This window comes from Otolemur garnettii, unplaced genomic scaffold (genome assembly GCF_000181295.1).
Source record: "Otolemur garnettii isolate 467f Iridium unplaced genomic scaffold, OtoGar3 scaffold00016, whole genome shotgun sequence".
NCBI lineage: Eukaryota > Metazoa > Chordata > Mammalia > Primates > Galagidae > Otolemur > Otolemur garnettii.
In genome coordinates this window covers 11,550,587-11,562,849 of record NW_003852411.1, presented here as the reverse complement: position 1 = coordinate 11,562,849, position 12,263 = coordinate 11,550,587, and the positions used below count along the sequence as shown (strand labels likewise).

At 43.6% G+C, this 12,263-nt stretch overlaps 1 pseudogene; it reads left to right on the top strand.

The window, feature by feature from the left end:
* The first annotated feature begins 9,493 nt into the window (after positions 1 to 9,493).
* LOC100964969 overlaps positions 9,494 to 12,263 on the top strand; it is a 33,398-nt pseudogene continuing 30,628 nt past the window's right edge.

The window sequence follows — 12,263 nt, the reverse complement described above, 5'->3', positions numbered from 1 at the left end:
CGGAGGCAGGAGACTCGCTTGAGCCCAGGAGTTGGAGGTTGCTGTGAGCTGAGATGCCACGGCACTCTACCCAGGGGGACAGCTTGAGGCTCCTGTCTCAAAAATAAATAAATAAATAAAAAATAAAAATAAATAAAATGTAATTTGAAAAATGCATACATCTTTTTAGCTTTAAAAATATGCGTACATTAAAAACTACATACTTAATAAAAGTATGGGCCTTTCCCTTGGTAGGTCACTATATAGATGGGAAAATTTTTTTTGGCAATTTTTGGTTGGGGCTGGGTTTAAACCCACCACCTCTGGCATATGGGACCAGTGCCCTACCCTTTTGAGCCACAGGCACCACCCTAGATGGGGAAATTTTTGATGTAGACTAAATGAATGGCCATATGAGCTCATTTCAGGTTTATGCAGACATCCCCACCCCGCTGCAGAATCCTTGTGAATGGGCCCAAACACCCTCAGACGACACCTTTCATGTTCTGTTTTTTCCTTCTCACTCCCTGCTTCTCTCCACACAATCTCCCTCACGGTCCTTCTCATTTTGGCTTCACAAGTGGCACTAACATAGACTGAGAGCTTGTTTTTAATTGTTTCTGTGACTGTCCCCCTCATGGCCTCACATGAAGGTCTGTGTCTATAGGCTGAACTGACCATCTGGAAGCGGACTTTTTGGAACTATAATTTAATTCTGCAGTGAGCTGGGGGGCTTAAAGAGGGGTAAAGCTCCATCCCTACCCAATGCAGCCCATGACACTCTGAGATCTGCCCAGGGACAAAGCGTTCTCTTGGACCTATCTATACACTGCTCAATCTCCCTATAAAAAGAGTCGATGTCAAAAAAAGGTTGACTTCTTCCCCCCCCCAAACCCACATGAGCAAGTTTGCTATACTAGAAGTACCAGACCCCAATACCTGGAACACACATGCTGAGATGAAGCCAGCAAGATGAAATTCAATGGCGTTTGGGGACATTTCCTGACATTAAAAAAATATCTGTGATAAAGCCATCATCAAATGATTAAGGTTCAAGTGTTATAGTGAAGGCAGATGAGACTTTATCTGTCCCTGATCCTACAGCAAGTATGTGAGTTTTGCCACCACTCATGTCCTTCTAAGGAGAAGCATTGTCCGCAGCAGAGCCCAACACAGTCATGTCACTAATCCAGTTCCACAAGTTCCTCAAGACTGAGGTGACCCAATGACATGCCCTTGTGGCCATTTGCTACTCAGTGCTAATCCAAAAATAGCTCCTGGCTTGGAAGAGGGTCAGACCTATGGATGTTTCACCTCTGACCTCCCACCATGACCCTGAAGAGTGGAGGTTTTGTCTTGTTCAGGGTTGTTTTGACCAGAAATGTATCGACCAGTAACCGGCAGGTAAAATAGTTTTCTGTAGGAATAGGGGCTCCAACTGTTAGAAGTTTTCAATTCTCAGAATATGGGATCTGCAAGATAGGGAAGAAGCACTGAGCAATGCAGAAAGTTCCAGGATTGAGAAAGTAAAGGCTGGAAGCAAAGCGTAAGGCAGGCACCACGAAGAGACAGGGCAGCCCCTGAGAACAAAGCTGTGACATTCAAAAAGAACTCCAGTTTGGGGAATAAACACCTACGTTGTTGTCTGTGTTTTATCTCATCCTAGACTCAGAGCTGAAGAGGTTAAGAACCTGGTCTATCATCAGTTTCTAAGTATCTGGAGAAATCCCTGGAGCTTGGTACTCAGTAAATGTTTGTTCAAACGATTAGAATCAAAACAAGCAAATAAGACCAAAGAAACAATGGAGTAGAGTTATCTGTAGAAACCCAGATTGCTAACTACTGAAATATCTTTCACTTTCTTCCTGAGTTAGTTTGACACTTGTTCAGGTACTAAAGGAATACTGTCCAATAAACTAGCTTCTAGCCAAATGTAGATATTTGAATTTAAAGTAACTTGAATTAAATAAAACTGAAAATTCACTTCCTTAGTCACACTTGCCGCATTGGAAGTGCGCAGTAAACACATGTGGCCAGTGACGACCACGTTAGACACTACTGTTGATAGAACAGGCCCATCACTGCGCAAAGTTCTAGTGGACAGCACCAGTCTACAGTGTTTCAGAGAGACTTAAAACCTGATTCAACCTTCTAAATGTCTACAAAAAGACATTTTGGGTTTCAGAGCGCACGCAGAAAATGGGGAACTTTCCGGGTATCCAGCGGGCTTCACAACATCTGCTCATGCTCAACTCTTTCCTGCGTGGGGAAAAAGAAAAGGATCAACGTGCCTAGGACAAGGCTGACACATTTTCTGTAAAGGCTCAGATAGTAAATATTTAGGTTTTATAGGCAGAAGTAAACTCAAAGAGATGATCTAAGTGCTTAGATAGCAAGAGAGAAAACAAATTTCCCATGAACTTTATACTGACATTCAAAATTTTATGGACGACCCCGAAATCTGAATTCATGTAATTTTCTTGTCATGAAGTGTTACACTTCCTTTGAGTATTTTCCACCATTTGCAAATGTAAAAACCATTCTTAGCTCAAAGGCAGTGTTACCAGCAGTCGGGCAAATTTGGTCTATAGGTAATAGCTTGCCATCGCAGGCCAGGCCACACAGGAGAAATCGATGCAATATGATTGGCTGGCTTCTCTCAGGAGCCAGTTTTCAGAAGCCATGTGAAAATGGAACGGGCGGCTTGTACAGGGTATGTTGGAAGTCTCCCTCAAGAAGCAGGAATGACATCCAAGTCACCTTCTTAGTTGCTGACACTGTCACTCAAAGTGGAGATGATTCTTTCTCCATCCAAGGAAAGTTCTTTGAGGAGAGAAGAAACCACGGAGACGTGAAAAAGAAACAAAACCATTGTCCCCGGAGTCAAACAGCCTACTGAGGCCTCTTGGAAGGCTTCTCAGAGGTAAGACCTGCAAGAGAAGGCCGCAGGCCCTTGTGAGCTGTGGTACCAGGGAGGGTGAGTCTTCCCCCTATTGTTAGTCAGCAAGCCAGGGATACCCAGAGAAGTCAGAGGAAGGTGATGAACTTGGGAGAAAAAGGGCACAGAGCTTTGAATCACATCTGTATGTGGGGGGAGGGGGAAGGAGGAGTTTTTGTGGGGAAGGGTAATATGAAAATGTGAAGGAGCGGAGAGGCCTCAAAGTCGAACTTTCACTCAGATGAAAGGACCGAGGAGCATTGTTGAATGTACAGAGCACTCACCAAGCATTGGGCCACCAAGCCTTTCTCTGTCTTGATCTTCTATACGGTTCACGTCATTTTGCTGCACTATTTTCCTATACCTAAATTAGGGAAAACGTTACTTGTCTTCTCTTATTTGCCAAAGGAAAGAAAGCGTGAACTTTTTTAGAAGGTTAAGAAATCTCTCTCATCTGTTTAGTTTGTCACTCAGTTTTTTCCATTCTGTCCACTCCTGCTCCCCCGTGAAGTCTCTTTTATGTTCTAACGAAAGGGGAATTGCAGCTGCCTGTTCTGAGTACACAGGGCACCTGCGTGTACTTTTATTGTATAATCTTTACTGTGTCTGCCTTTCCCACAAGAGTGGAACTCCCCAGTGAGGCCAGGGCCTGGATCAGTTCCCGGCACTTAGTTAGCAGTGGAATGTTTGTTAAAGGAGTAAATGACTCTCTGGGCACTCCATCACTGTAACCCCTCACTAAACTGTTGAGTTAGATTAATCCTTTGGGAAAACAATAGAGAGGGTGGCGCCTGTGCTCAAAGGAGCAGGGCGCCGGCCCCATATGCTGGAGGTGGCGGGTTCAAACCCAGCCCTGGCCAAAAAAACTGTTAAAAAAAAAAAAAAAACAGAGAGTGAGTCGTGAGGATTTCATCTGAGCACATCCCTTGTTTGAAGCATTAATTAAAGAAAGAACAACTTAAAACAAAAATACATCTGTAAGCAAAATCTCGACCTGTAGACTTCTAATTTATAGCTTCTGAAAGAGAGTGGAGGTGCTTTTATTCCCATTGACTAAGTGGGAAACATCAGACTAACTTACCCAAGATCATACCGAATGTCAGTTACTAACTCAGAACAAGCATCCTGGTTTTTCATACTAACCCACAGATTTCTCTTCAACCGTGTGGGTCTCAAGAGGGCTCACTGTTAGAGGATGAGAGGTCAGCAGGCTGTAAAGATAAGTAGCACATGAAACTTTCCCAGGATCAGTAAAGAGAGCTTCCCTGCCATCTGCCCCTGCCTCTTTATGCTCTGCTCTTTGACCAATGTTGGTTGACACCCCATCCGATGGTCCAGAAGGGGAGTCCTCCCCAATGGTGTGGGTGGAAGAACTTAGTCAAACAAGAGATGTATATCACACAATTTTGAGTGAACTTGTTAAAAAGAAGTATGCAGGGATTTGGCATTTTCTCGATCTGAGAGGGACGGGGTGGAGTCCTAGAATTATCATTATCATAACCTGTCAGGTCTAGGCTCCAATACACAGAATTTATCCTTTTTTCAGAGGTCACCCTGCCTCCTTAGTATGTTAACAACTCTATGGGGGCCATGAATTCATGCTTTCAACCTGTTTAGTCAAGGTTAGCAAACTTGTCTGCATCACTAGCATTAACACCGTCATCATTGCCACCCTCACCACCACCGTCACCATCACGCACATGCATCCAGGGCCTCATAGTTTGCAAAGTGTTCTCATACTCACTTTCTCATCCCACACTAACAACAGCCTACTGAGGGCTGGAATCATGTGTACTAAAATCATGGCCTTTTTCTTAAAGAGGGCATTTTTTATAATATGCAAGTAGAGACAGGGTCAAAAAGTACTATTGGATAACATGAAAGAGGAAAATCGTTTGCAATTAACTTTGTCTTTTCTTTTTTGAGACAGAATCTCCCTTTGTCACCCTTGGTAGGAGGGCCCGTGGCATCATAGCTCACAGCAACCTCAAACTCTTGGGCCCAAGTGATCTTCTTGCCTCAGCCTCCCAAGTAGCTGGGACTACAATGCCCATCATTTTTAGAGATAGAGTCTTGCTCTTAATCAGGCTGGTCTCCAAATCCCAAGCTCAAGTGATCCTCCCACCTCAGCCTCCCAAAGTATTAAGATTACAGGCATGAGCCACTGCTCCAGGCCCTAACTTTGTCTTTGAGGGTAATTTGCCTGGGGTCACCTGGAGCACTTTTGCTAGTTTTTGCTGCTAAGATAAGGATGCTAAGCAAAATAAGAATGAGAGCATTAGGAAGGAAGATTATAAAACTAAGGGTAATTTCTTAAATTATTCTTTTGTAAAACAAGACTAAGACCCATTGGGTCAAGTCGTGCGGAATAAAGATATAATAAAATAATAATAGGGTTGAATGGGGTGACTCACACCTGTAATCCTAGCACTCTGGGAGGCTAAGGTGGACCGATCGCTTGAGCTCCTGAGTTTGAGGCCAGCCTGAGCAAGAGCAAGACTTTATCTCTAAAAAATAGCTGGGCATTGTGGCAAATGCCAGTAGTCCCAGCTACTTGGGAGGCTGAGGCAAGAGGATCACTTGAGCCCCAGAGTTTGAGGTTGCTATGAACTACAAACACCACGGCACTCTACCTAGGGTGACAAGTAAAATTCTGTCTCTAAATAAATAAATAAATAAATGAACAATAGTAATACATATAAGTGTTTAGCTCTTTAAAAAGTGCCTATGTCTAATTTAGCCTGAAAACTACTTTTCAATTTATTAAAAGAGCATTACTATCTCCATTTTAAAGGAGACAAAGAATCTTAATTAAATAACTCACTAGCTAACTGGTATCTGAAATAGAGCAAAGCTCTAGTCACAAAGCTTCTGGACTAATGTTCGTATCTACTCTAAGCTGCTACTGATGTTGTTCATTGCCAATCTGCTGTGTCTTAGAAACTCTCTGTGACAGTATCAACAGTTAGAATCTCTGTGACAGTATCAACAGTAGACTGTTTTTTCTGATTTGCACACCCAATAGGAAATTTTCTTGCCCGTTTAAATAACTCTAATCAAAGAATTTGTAAAAATAATCTTATTTATATAGTTTAAATATTAACAAACAATTTGGCATTAATACTTGAAATGTGGATTTTATAAAACAGCGTGACTTAAAAGGTTCACAGGATCTTTGTTGAATAGCCAAAGTCAAGGGTTGATATTAAAAAAATAGGCTTTTAGGTGTTTTAGCCCAAACACTATGGCATGTGCTGTAATCATAACTATTCAGGAGGCTGAGGCCAGAGGATTGCTTGAGCCTAGAGCAAGATGGTAGGACCCTGTCCCTAAAAAAAAGTTTTAAAAATTAGCTAAACATGGTGGTACATACCTATAGTGACAGCTACTCAAGAAACTGAGACAGGAGGACTGCTTGAATCCAGGCGTTCAAGGCTGCAGTGAGCTATGATTGTACCACTGCACTCCAGCCAGGGCAACAGAATAAGACATTGAGACCCAATCTCAAAAAAAAAGAAAGAAAAGAGTTGTACAAGGATTTTTACAAGGAGGGGAGCTGGGGATAGAGTTTTAGAAACAGTTGGTTTTAACATGTTCTCTCTGTGAGCTATGTACTCTCTGCCATCCTGAACCATCAACTCTAAAGAAAGAAATTGTGGACATCCAAATCTGTGAGAGGCTCTCTGAGTGTAGTGAGGGCCCCAGAGAGGAGCCACAACAGCTTCTAAAGGGACTAAGGGAAGCTGCCCAGAAGGAACATAGCTTGTTCTTTGGGAAGTAAAATCCGCAGCCTCTGACCTATAAGGCTGGGTGAGACATTCCTATTAGAGTTATACTTGGGTACATGAGTCCACATGTGGTCTAACTTTGGACCACTTGCCTTTTCACACGGAGTGAAAGACCAACCATGTGCACTGTTCCAAGCTCTGCTTTTTAGGAGAATTTTCTCACACCCCTGTGTTTTTCAAGGTCAGGCCTGAATGAGACTGTGGTGCAGCTGTCATCAGCATTCAACTTGCACATAAATAACTTGTGCATCAACTTGCTCATCAATCCATCACAAAGCAAGCAGGGGCGGGGGCTTCTTGATCCTCCCTTAGCTGGTTGTTAAGACTCAGCCACATAGTCATGGGTATGAGGAGAGGATGGGTGCTTCCACAGCAGTGGCAGGTGCCGTGGGACCTGAGCTCTGCTGTGCAGCCCACCGTGCTCATTTCTGTCTGTGCTCAATCCCAGAAGCACCACTTACTTCTACCGTATAATAGACTATTATGACGTCCAGACCTTATGACGATGGACATAACAGGACCCAGTTCAAGATGGGCAGTTCTGATGGTCACTGAGTGTCATGTAAACAGCCATCCTGTTTCTATCACACTTTCTAGCCCAGTACCACACCTAGAGTTGTTTTTTTTTTTCAAAAGGCACATAATTCATCAGCATATTACATGACCCTCATCCACACTGGAAAGTGAGGATAGTAAAACTGGGCCAATTCACCTCATGGGGACATTGTAAAGATCAGAAAAGGCAGGTGAAGAGTATTATACCAAGGCAGCCTTCTTGCTGCTGAAAATATGGTTACATTGGATGTTGCTTGGAAATATATTGGCTATGGGAAGAGACTTAAATTTTTTACTTTATTTTAGCCTTTTATTATTATGGAATTATTTATAAGAGGATTTTTTACCTTAAACAAAACAAAAGAGCAACTTTAAACAATGACCCTAGTTAATAGATACACATTAAAATATGTCTGGCCAACTTGTAACCAATCTACATTTCTTGTGTGTTTTTGTTCTTATGGTTTGGGTGGTGGTGGTAGTGGTAGTGAACTGATATTCAATAGTTGCCCAGGAAAACACGGTCATTAAACATTCCATCCCTTGGCTTGGAGCCTGTAGCTCAGTGAGTAGGGCACCAGCCACATACACTGAGGCTAGTGGGTTTGAGCCCAGCCCCAGCCTGCTAAACAACAATGACAACTGCAACAAAAAAATAGCCAGCGTTATGGCAGGTGCCTATAGTCCCAGCTACTCAGGAGGCTGAGGCAAGAGGATTGCTTATGTCCAAGAGTCTGAGGTTGCTATGAACTGTGACGTTTACCGAGGGTGACATAGTGACACTCTGTCTCAAAAAACAAAACAAAACAAAAAAACTCCATCCCTGACATCTGCCCAGCAGAAGCTGAGCACTCTCATGTAATTATAAATAAATGGGTCACATCCAGGCTTTAGAAAAGTCTTTAAAATACACCTATCATCGAATTATCTGCATCAACATCTATTAAAGAAATACTTGCTATTAGAGCTTGATTGCAGGTTGACAAAGAGTGTCTAACAACCATGCACATCACCACACTAGGTGAGGTGGGATCAGGGAGCAGGTGATCCATTTAATAATGATGCCCAAGCTTTTCTTAAAAAGATAAATTATTTTAGCAAATATGTCATCAACTTCATTTTATAATTCAATTATTTAATACCTTCTGCCAAATCATCAATCATCTCTCCACCCCGAGCAGCAGGTTGGGGGCCTAATAGGATCTCCAGTGTGCAAGTCAGATAATCTTCAGCTGAATGTGACAGTCCTAGTCCTGACTCACAGGCCCAATCCCAGGGCTGTCATCAGCCAGCATCTCCAAGACTCAGCCCTGTAGGGAGGAGTTCCCCTGCAGACCAGAGAAGAGGCAGAGGGAGTTTTAGGAACCCAGGACTTAGCTGAGTACATCTCAGGTCATATTTTGGCTTGTCTCTCATTCTTTCTTCAAATTAGATTGGCTTGCCCATCTTGCTGGAAGGAGGCATCTGCTGGGCCCATTTGATGCGGTGCCTGGCCCAGTGTTTTTGTGTATAAAGAGCCAGAGCCAGACCATCCCAGGGTTCCAGCATTCAAGGTGTGTAATCAAATGGTCAGAGGTGGCAGAAAACAGAAGAAAAGTGCTGTAGTTGAGAATGGGCCAGGTGGATTTAGACAGCTGGAACATTAGGCCCAGCCCAGTCTTTCTGTGTTGGCTTTAAAGCAATGCTTTAGGCAAACCCAGCAGAATGGAGTTTGCTCTATCAGTAAACATTTGCCAGAGATGTGACAGAAGAAATCTTTTTCTCTCCCTTTCCTATCTCCCTCCCTCCCTGCCTTCCTTCCCTCCCTCTCTCCCTGCCTTCCTTCCCTCCCTCTCTCTCTCTCTTTTTAATAAACTGATGAAACTTCCAGAAGTTTGATGGCTGGGGGTTATCATCTTCTTCCCAGAGCTTATATTTACATGTGACCAGTTGTCCAGAAATGTAAAGCAGTGGTCTCAGAGCCCCATCTTGAGTCTCTCACAGAAGTTCGCTCTGGCCTGTGACTCAGCTGCTCCCCTTTCCCCCCAGAAGCAGCTGCCATGTTGTCTCACAGGAACAGACTCTCACCCCTCCCCGTTCACATGAGCTCACAAGGACTCAGCAGCTGTGCCTTACAGGGCGCTGGCACCTTATAGCGCTAGCAAGGAAAGCCCAGCTCGATTTCAGTTCGTTGCTAGCATTAACTGTGGGTTCCCTGGGTGCTTCAAATTGTTAAAATTAGTAGTATCTCAACATGGAGCGCGACAGCCCTGGGCTGTGGCTGGAGCAGCAGCAGTTGTACCCTGCGGTCATTTTGACAGTTATGGGTGAACCTCAGGCAGTTGGGAACTGGGCTCTGTTCCAAAAACCTCCCAATAACTTGGATGTATCTCTTAACCTCATGAGTCTGCAGAAGCAGGCTGGCAAGTGTTCAAGACAGGCCATCTCATGAGATTTCCTGTACTTCCTGCTGCCGCCGTCACTGCTGCCGGAGCCACACGTCCCCAGAAAAGCCTTTTTCATGGTAGGTCAGCATTTCTGCTGCCAGTGGTGGCAAAGGCCAGATGTAAGGGGCAGAAAAGTACAAAATAATGGAGACAAAATATACCCTATTATTTTTTGCTTTGGGGATTTTTTTTACTTGAAAAATTAACACATAGGCTCATGTAAAGTTTGCAATGAGGGCTCCCCATGGGTTGGGAGAGGCCCATCTCATTGTGGAATCAGCCACAGGGGTGTTCTGCTCTCTCACTCATGCTCTTCAGTGGCAGAGTGTAGCATCTGCCAACAGCCAGTATCGGAGTTCTTTCCCTGCATCCACATGGACTCTCCTTCATGAAGGCCCTGTGTGGTTTATTACCTAGTATTGCCTTGTAGTCAAGAGGAAATCACCAAGTTCAGGGCAGTAGGGAACGTTGACAGACTCAGGGTCCCTACAGCCAGATGTCCAGACTGTCCTGGAGGGATAAGAAGCTTGGTATATGCTGAATGCTTGGTACCCAATGGGTACTTAATACATATTTGTGGAGTAAATGAATAGAGACAGTTTTGGCTGAGGTTAGCATTCGATTTAAAGAAACATAGTCTAGTTGTTTAATAGCAAAACAGATATATTAGTTTACTGCCTGAAGGATAACCTCTGGCCTTTCTCTTTCTACTCTCCCTATTTGTGCACGACCCTTATTCACCCACAGGAGACTCTCCCTTGCCCCACTCCCACACCCACACTAAGTGCTAAACTTTTTAAAAATTTTTGAGATGACAGTTTGGACAAGGAACAAGTTGGTCACCATTACATGACAAGGTCTCTGGCCTATGTACCTTCAACCCAAAGCTAGAGGTGACCACAAAGCTGTGGTCAGCAGGAAGTGGCTTTTCACATCTGGAATGACCCCTGAGTCAAGGGCCTTTGGAGGGAGCAGTTGTGAGATGCCCATAACAGTTCCAAATAAATTTTAAGAGAGATACCCGAGGTTTTCAGCTCCATTTGATACTTCTTCCTAGAAAGTTCATCGAATTTACTTACTTTATTTATTTAATTTTTTGATACAGAGTCTCACTCAGTCACCCTGAGTACCATGGCATCATAGCTCACAGCAACCTCAAACTCTTGGGCTCAAACGATTCTCTTGCCTCAGCCTCCCGAGTAGCTGGGACTATAGGCACGCTCCACAATGCTCGGCTATTTTTTAGAAACAGATCTTGATCTTGCTTAGGCTGGTCTCAAACTCCTGAGCTCAAGCAATCTACCCGCCTCAGCCTCCCAGAGTACTGAGATTATAGGTATGAGCTACCGTACCTGGCCCAAATTAACTTATTTTACTCTTGAATTCAAAGATTGACCTGAGGCCTCTTAGTATCTGAGGTCTGGAGTACATTCCAGACCTGGGTCCAGATTATACTTTTTGAGGGGGCCCTGGGTGCAAAATCCTGATATTGTTCCTCCCTCTCTTCCTCCTTCCCTGGAGAAGTAGCTGTTGAGTCACCAAATTACTGAGGCATAGTTAAGAACACACTTCAGTTTTCATAAATATTTATTAAGTATCTGTTTTGTATAAGACCTCCTTTAAGAACTATGGATAACAGGAAGATTTATGGCCCTAATAGTGAGAATTAATGGTATAAAAGATACAGACAAAAATATTCAGAGTAAAGCAAATGTCAGTGTTATGCGAAATGCCAGGAAGGTAAAAGGAAATTGCTATGAGTTTTAGGGAGCAGAAAACTGCATTTAATTGGGGGGAAGTAGAAAATGTGTCATTATAATACAGATATAAAAAAGGTATATATATTTGGTAAAAGGTACACAGTAACTCATAATATGAGGATGGGAAACTTAGTCATGCTTTGAAAAAAGCAAAGATACAGTTTAACTAACATATGTGGACACGTGAAAAAGGGTAGAGATAGGATTAGAAAAAGCATCTGGGATCACTTTGGGAAGAACCATGAACATACTCAGAGAAGTTTGAAGTCGGAGATGTTTGAGCTTGAATCAGTAGATACAGGGAGTCACAGAAGGTTTTCTTTTCTTTTCTTTTCTTTTTTTTTTTGAGACAGAGCCTCAAGCTGTGACCCTGGGTAGAGTGCTGTGGCATCACAGCTCACAGCAACCTTCAACTCCTGGGCTCAAGTAAGTCTCCTGCCTCCACCTCCCAAGTAGCTGGGACCACAGGCACCCGCCACAACACCTGGCTATTTTTTGGTTGCAGCTATCATTGTTGTTTGGCGGGCCCAGGCTGGATTCGAACCCACCAGCTCAGGCTGGCGCCTTAGCCTCTTGAGCCACAGGCACCAAGCCACAGAAGGTTTTCTTACAGGGTTCTTTAAGGAAGAAGTTCTTGGCAGGAGATTTGTGGGGTATTTATTATATTAAGCGTGTATTGCAATAGATTTGGGGAGCATTCAGGAAGGCAGGGACTAAGATAATGTCTGTGAGCACAGAAAGGAGGGTACAGACTCAAGGAAAAAGTAATAGGACTTGGCTCGCCGCCTATAGCTCAACCGGCTAAGGCGCCAGCCAC